Here is a 6,000-nt window from a genome sequence, read left to right as displayed (position 1 = left end):
TTAATGCAATCATCTGGGTCGCAGCACTCAGGAACAGGAGACGACAGATCAAGGGAGGTGCCATCAGACAAGAAGGTAAGGGGCATGCGGGGGGGGGGGGGCGCATGAGCAGGTGGGGGGGGGGGGGGGGGGTGCAGTGGCCCAGGCCGGCTGCGGTCCTGTCCTGGACTCCATTGTGTCTCTTGACTGCCCTGGAATATTAATGAGATAGATTTGCATGCAGTGGAGGCTGTGAATGCAAATCTCTTTCATGAATATTCATAAATATTCCTGAAAACCTGACTGGCAGGGGTGTCTCCAGGATCAGGTTTGGGAACCACTGCAATAGTCAAAATCTAATGGTGCAGTAAGAATAAAATGACAAGACAGTTCTCAGATTTCCGCAAGGGCGGAAATGAGCCTGACTATGGATCCCAGGCAGGGCCGGTCTTAGCAAGTGCGGGGCCCTATGCAGACCAATTTGATGGGGCCCCACCCTAGCCCTGCCCCCACCCTAGCTCCAGGGCCCGCCACCCCTCCCTCCGAGCTCCAAGGCCCCCAGCTCCAGGGCTTGTCGATCCTGCAGTCAGTGCCAACTGAAAGCCATGTCTTTTTCACAAACACAGATACACCCCTAATCCACTATAGAATAAGTAATCATAAACTTTCTATTTAGACAAAAAATAAAATGAAACCCCAAGATGCCAGACTCTGCATACAATGCAACACCACAGAAACAGAAAATGTCCCCTAGTACTGTGCAAAATATAAAGACAGCAGATGTAAATTTGAAAAAAAACTAACAAATACCAATCACCACTTTACAAATTAACAAATAGAAATAAAACAAATATAGAAAATAAAATACCATTTTATTGAACTAATATATTTAACTTTCAGAGGCCAAAACATCCTTCCTCAGGTCAATACAGTATAGTACTGTTACAGTATCCTATCCTGACCTGAGGAAGGGGGTTTTGTTCTCCGAAAGTTAGCCAAAATGTATTAAAATTAGTCCAATAAAAAGATTACCTTGTTTGCATGTTCTATTATAAACATTTATTAACATATCTACAATACTACTTTATCCTAAAGCAAAAAAAATTAAATATATATTTTATTTACAGTTTGTTGCCTCTGGTTTCTGCTTTCCTCATCTTCTTTTCACTGTCTTCCTTCCATCCAGCATCTGTCTTCGGTCTCTCTCTGCCATCCAGTGTCTGCCCTCTCTGCTGTCCCCTCCATCCAATGTCTGCCCTCTCTTCCTGCTCCTTTCATCCACATCTGCCCTCTATCTCTGCCCCTTCCATCCACCATGTGCCCCTGTCTGCCCTCTCTCTCTCTCCCCCCCATCCATTCACTGTCTGCCCTTTCTCTCTGCTCCTTCAATCCACCATTTGCCCTCCCTCCCCATCCATCCAGGGTTTGCCCTCCCTCTTGCTCCCCCATCCAGGATCTGCCCCTCTCTCCGCCCCTTTTTTTCAGCCCCCAGTTCCAGCCCCACTATTCCACCAGTCCCCCATTTCAGCCCCAGCCCTTTTCTCCCACCAGTCCCGAGCTTCAGCCCCCCAGCCACTTCTCCCTGTCCCCTTTTCAGCCCCCAGTCCCCAGTTTCAGCCCCTGCCCCTTTTCAGTCTCCAGCCTCTTATCCCACCTAACCTCCTTTTCAGCCCCCAGTTCCAGCCCCCTTCATCCACATGCCTTGTATTAGGGCCCCCCTTTTCAGAACCATTCTCCCACCTGACCCACGCATACCCCATTTTCCCACCACCCCAGGCATGGCCCCCATTTTTCCATATTGCCCCTTCTCAGACCCAGTCCCCTTCTCCCATCCAAGAACCCCAGTCTCCTCCCCACCCGTCCCCTTCAACCATCCAAGAACCCCCTCTCCACCTCAGTCCCCTTCTCCCATCCAAGAACCCCAGTCTCCTCCCCACCCGTCCCCTTCTCCCATCTGAGAACCCCCTCCCCAGTCTCTCCCATCCAAGAACCCCAGTCCCCTCCCCACCCGTCCCCTTCAAGCATCCAAGAACCCCCTCCCCTTCTCCCATCCTCGAACCCCAGTCCGCTCCCCACCCGTCCCCTTCTCCCATTCGAGAACCCCCTCCCCAGTCTCTCCCATCCAAGAACCCCAGTCCCCTCCCCACCCGTCCCCTTCAAGCATCCAAGAACCCCCTCTCCACCTCAGTCCCCTTCTCCCATCCAAGAACCCCAGTCTCCTCCCCACCCGTCCCCTTCTCCCATCTGAGAACCCCCTCCCCAGTCTCTCCCATCCAAGAACCCCAGTCCCCTCCCCACCCGTCCCCTTCAAGCATCCAAGAACCCCCTCCCCTTCTCCCATCCTCGAACCCCAGTCCGCTCCCCACCCGTCCCCTTCTCCCATTCGAGAACCCCCTCCCCAGTCTCTCCCATCCAAGAACCCCAGTCCCCTCCCCACCCGTCCCCTTCAAGCATCCAAGAACCCCCTCTCCACCTCAGTCCCCTTCTCCCATCCAAGAACCCCAGTCTCCTCCCCACCCGTCCCCTTCTCCCATCTGAGAACCCCCTCCCCTGTCTCTCCCATCCAAAAACCCCAGTCCCCTCCCCACCCGTCCCCTTCAAGCATCCAAGAACCCCTCCCCACCCCCTTCTGCTTCTCCCATCCATGAACTCCCTCCCCACCTCAGTCTCCTTCCCATTTGAGAACCCCCTCCCCCCCACCTGAGAGCCCCACACCCTTCTCCCATCTGAGTCCCTCCCCACCTACCAGCTCCATTCTCCTGCCGCCCAGGCCCACCACCCTCACTGCCTTAAAAAAAAAACAATTTGAAGCGCTGGAGTAACAGGCTGCAGCGCCTGGCGTCTGCCCTGCTACTAAAAATCTCTTCGACGACGTCATTGGGCCTTCCCACATTGAGTCCCGCCCGCCCCCGCGGTAATTGGAAGTTACCTCAGAGGAGGGCGGGACTCAATGTGGGAAGGCCCAATGACGTCGTCGAAGAGATTTTTAGTAGAAGGGCAGACGCCAGGCGCTGCTGCCTGTTACTCCAGCGCTTCAAATTGGGTTTTTAAAGACAGGACGAGCAGCGCCAGGAGCGGACTCGGAGCACCCCCCTCCCCGCTGACATCTGGGGCGGACCGCCCCCACCACGTCGCCGTCGCGCGTTGTTCAACTTCAAAGTTCGGAGGAAGGGAGAGCGGTGGTCGGGGCGGGGCGACCTGAGGCGCGCTGCGCGGGGCCCCCCTGAGCGCGAGGCCCTATGCGGCCGCCTCGCCTTAAGACCGGCCCTGATCCCAGGATCCCTATCCGAGTCAGCAAGTACTGAGCGGCATACCCAGAGGTCATCACCGCCTCCTCTCACGCTGGTCCCGCCTGCCCGTTTCAAAAAGCGCTGTCGCTCCCCCACCTCTTTCTCTTCCTGCTCCAGTTCCCTGAAGAAGTGAGTGATTGGACCGTTCTGACCAGGGGGCGGGGAGGGGAGGAGAGATCGCCGCTCCAGGAGGTACTGATTGGCCACTCCTTCGCAGGGGCGGGGAGAGAGGAGGTAGCGGGCTGCAATTGTCTGCTGGTTCAGCTCTGGCTGCAGCTGAGCGGGAGCTGGTGCCAGGAGGACCGATTGGGAGCCGCGATTGAGGTCTGAGACACCTGATAACCTTTAGGAAAGCTGTAAGCAGGAAAGAAACTGCATAGAAGATCGGAAACCCGTGCAGACAGCTTGCTGGCTTTTCCAGAAAGCACCGCTGGGAACCGAGGTAAGGTTTCTGAATTGTGTCCAGTTTGCTTCGGATCAGCATCTAAAATAGTTTGATGGAATGGTATGATCGCAGAATGTATTTGTAATAACTTTTTTTTTTTTTTTATTTGCGCTAACCTTATTGGGGTTTTTTTTTTCTTTCTTTCGTCTTTCGCAGTGGGTGACCGTTTTGCCTGTATACTTCCAAGTGTGGATTTGCAAATCGCGCCTGGGAGCTGTGAACAATAATAAATTACGGTTCAGAGGAAGACGCCTGTTAAGTTGCACTGGAAAAAATTATAGGCACGGTGACATCAGTGCTGTGAGTTTATTCCTTGTGTGCAATAGTAGATGCTTTCCTGTATATTTCTGTGGTGTTTGTTGCTTCATGTTATCGCATCGCCTTGAGCTGCACAACATCCAAGGCAAGAGACTAAACCAAAACGAATGATCTGTGACCTTATGCGTTTTTCACACCCTTCTAGCTCTACACATCAGTCATTCCCAGACATGCCCGTGTGCAGGGCTCAGACTGCAGTGCAGGGACAAGTTCTAGCCCTGCTTTGAAAGGACAGAGGAAGTTAAATGTGTTCCACTGCGGGGGTTTAGGCATCGCCCTGGTTCTCTTTTCAGACAGCCGAGAGCTATCGTTTTTCCAGAATTAATTGTTGGGATTTATTAGTTCATTTAAGGAAAACGTGTTAAAAGCTTCTTCTGATTTATTTTTGGACTTTAGATTTGTAGTAGGGCAGGCTGGTATGTAAGAGGAGGGGGTGTGCACACTTACACTTAACTGAAAATGCCAAGTAGGTCTGGCTAATGATTGTTTATGAATTTTTTTTTGTTAAGTGTTGACTGTTTTGCAAGAGCAATTATGGTTCACACATATTATTGCAAGGCCAATCTTGCAACTTGTTATACAAAACTCGTTTTTAGAAAATGATGTGATGAGTTGTGGTTGTGTTTTATTACAATTATTTCCCATAAATTAGAAAAAAAACCCACCACCACGTTTTCTTAGCCTTCAAAAAGGCGGTAAATATATCCTAATAAATAAAATTAAAATAATAGACCTCAGACTGCAGATCTTTATTTTATTAATATCAGAGACATAAAAATTATTCAAATGTTGTTACTGTATAATTATAGGTAGACACACACTAGGTTGTGTAGTATTTCTTTTCAATTATCTGATTTGTTAAATATTTTTATTAACATAGTCAATGGCAATGGAATTTAAACCAAAGGGTCTCCAAATCAAGCACATGGAATTTAGACTTGTAATATTGGTCATCTGTTTATTCCTGCTTCAGAATGTTCATAAGTAAATATTATCAGCATACCTTTTTCATTGATTGTCATTATTTTATCAGATTTATATCTTTCAAAATGGTAATTGATATTTTTTTGCTTGGCTTTATCCCGCACTGATAAGTTGTTAAGTACTGTTGACTTGTACATTAGTTGGTGGGAGGGAGATGGGATTAAAGGAAAAAAAAAACAGTATTATAAATATCAGGCATAGTAAGTAGTAGGTGATAGCCATTAAAATGGGGTTAGGCCTATTGCACTCCATCCAACAGAACGTATGTCATTCTACTTAATTGTTTTGTTTTTCTGTGGGTCCATTGTTCATCTGAAAGGGCCTGTATCGGTGGTTCCCAAACCTGGTCCTGGAGGCACTTCAGCAAGTCAGGTTTTCAGGATAGCCACAATGAATATTCATGAGAGAGATTTGCATGCACTGCCTTCACTGCAGTGGGAACCACTGGCTTATACGTTGAATTCTGAATTTTATTTATTTATTTATTTATTTTTCGCTTTGTATAAAGGCAGTGTGTATAAATAAACTAGGAAAAAATGCCCGTTTCTGAGTGCAATGAAACGGGCGCTAGCAAGGGGCTCCGTCCCTCCGAGCTACTTGCCTTGTTCGCTGTGGCGTTTCCGTTTTGGCCCTCAAGTGTCATAGCTCCGCCCTCGACGTCATGACGTTTTGACGCGAGGGCGGTGCAGACACTCCAGGGCACACCGGATATCTCGGGCGCCTCAACTTCCGTGGAGGCTTCAGAACGTTGGGGTTGCCTTTTATATAGAGAGATATGCTATTCTAGCTCCCACCTTAGGTATTTCCCTGTCCCCAGGAGGGTTTGCAATCTAAGGGGTATGTTTACTAAAGGGTGTTAAGCCCTTAATGTGCGCTATCAGATTACCTCATGACCGCTAGCAAGTTACCTCATGGCCGCATTAAGGTGTTCTATGGTAATATACCTGTTAGCGTGAGTGCTAAGAAATTTTTCTGGGAGAAGGC

General features: G+C 49.4%; 1 protein-coding gene across 2 annotated transcripts in view; it reads left to right on the top strand.

Annotated features, from left to right (window-relative positions):
- Nucleotides 1–3,322: 3,322 nt before the first annotated feature.
- GUCY1A1 (guanylate cyclase 1 soluble subunit alpha 1) overlaps nt 3,323–6,000 on the top strand; it is a 111,778-nt gene continuing 109,100 nt past the window's right edge. Inside the window, exons 1-2 of one of the 2 annotated variants that reach the window (XM_030191614.1) lie at nt 3,323–3,711; nt 3,871–4,014. The gene's annotated coding sequence lies outside the window, so the exon portion shown is untranslated. The remainder of the gene's footprint in view (nt 3,712–3,870; nt 4,015–6,000) is intronic. The other variant, XM_030191615.1, reaches the window with a different exon arrangement.

Source organism: Microcaecilia unicolor, chromosome 2 (assembly GCF_901765095.1).
Source record: "Microcaecilia unicolor chromosome 2, aMicUni1.1, whole genome shotgun sequence".
In the NCBI taxonomy this organism is placed as follows: Eukaryota; Metazoa; Chordata; class Amphibia; order Gymnophiona; family Siphonopidae; genus Microcaecilia; species Microcaecilia unicolor.
The sequence above is the reverse complement of the archived record's forward strand: the minus strand, read 5'-3'. Positions and strand labels throughout refer to the sequence as shown.